This window comes from Rhea americana, unplaced genomic scaffold (genome assembly GCF_003343005.1).
Source record: "Rhea americana isolate MKP2758 unplaced genomic scaffold, rheAme1 scaffold_341, whole genome shotgun sequence".
Lineage (NCBI taxonomy): Eukaryota > Metazoa > Chordata > Aves > Rheiformes > Rheidae > Rhea > Rhea americana.
Window position 1 is genome coordinate 674,211 of NW_028186470.1, and position 1,058 is coordinate 675,268.

At 66.5% G+C, this 1,058-nt stretch overlaps 1 long non-coding RNA gene across 1 annotated transcript; it reads left to right on the forward strand.

Annotated features, from left to right (window-relative positions):
• The first annotated feature begins 429 nt into the window (after positions 1–429).
• On the forward strand, positions 430–1,058 carry LOC146592209 (uncharacterized). The gene is made up of 3 exons (XR_014896644.1): positions 430–551; positions 646–737; positions 818–1,058. It is a non-coding gene; the product is annotated as an uncharacterized LOC146592209 (long non-coding RNA).

A 1,058-nucleotide genomic window follows, 5' to 3' on the forward strand; every position in this document is an offset into this window, starting at 1 on the left:
AGGTGAGTATCTGGCATTGCCTCGGGCTTGAGTACCCTGCACCCCTCAGCTTGCTGTGGGGCTGGGAGCTGCCCTGTGCTGTGGGGGGCACTCAAGGCTGTGGGTGCCCTGTCCAGAGCAGGTGCTGGTGGCCTGGGCTCTCCCTGCCAGCCTGTGGCTGGCCCTGCTCCTGCCCATCAATGGGGATGGGAACAAGCGAGCCTGGAGTCACCCTGTCGTGCAGCCCCGGCTGCAGAGTTGGGGGGGGGGAGGGAGGGAGGGAGGGACGAGAGCCCAGCGATGCTGGCAGGGGGCACCAGGACCTCCTTATTTCCCTGCTCGGATCCCCGTCTCCTGCTGGGCAGGGTGCAGGGGAGGTGGTGCCCCACGGCAGGGTCCCTGGCGATGGGACTGTCCCTAACAGAGGCTCTTGGTGGTGGTTGTAGCTGGTGCCTCCGCCGTGGCCCCCAGCCCCGCTGCGCACACTCCAGGAGGAAGAGGAGGAGGAGGAAGCCTTGGCTGCGATGCTGATGTCSTGGTATATGAGCGGGTACCACACCGGTTTCTACATGGTACGRCAGGGCTGGGGAGGGCATGGGGTGGAGGGAACAGCCAGGGTGAAGGAATGATCCCCCCTGTGACCCCTGCACTGYCCTGCACCCCTAGGGTCTCCGTGAGGGCCGGGCAGAGGCAGCCACATTCCTGCCGAGACGAGGCTGCAGGCAGAAGAAAGCGTCACCGCGCAGCTAGGAGGGCAGGTGGGTGTGTGGGGACGCAGGTGCCCGCAGTGCCCCCAACACCTCTTTCCTGTCGCTCACCTCTGTTCCCCCTTTTCCAGCTGGATCCATGGCCCTGTGCCCTGCTRGAGGGGCAGGTCTGGGGCAGAGAGCAGCACTCCCGGTCTCACCTTGTGGTTGGAGGGCCCAGCAGTGGGYCCCTGGGAGAAGAGGGAGCCGCTATCCGCCTGCCATGGGCTGGCTCTGCATCAGTGCCCGGCCCCAGAGGTGCCGCGGCCCCGTGGGCTGCCCCGGCTGTGCTCCCCTCCCGCAGGGATTTTGGAATAAAGCTGGTGTGTGGCA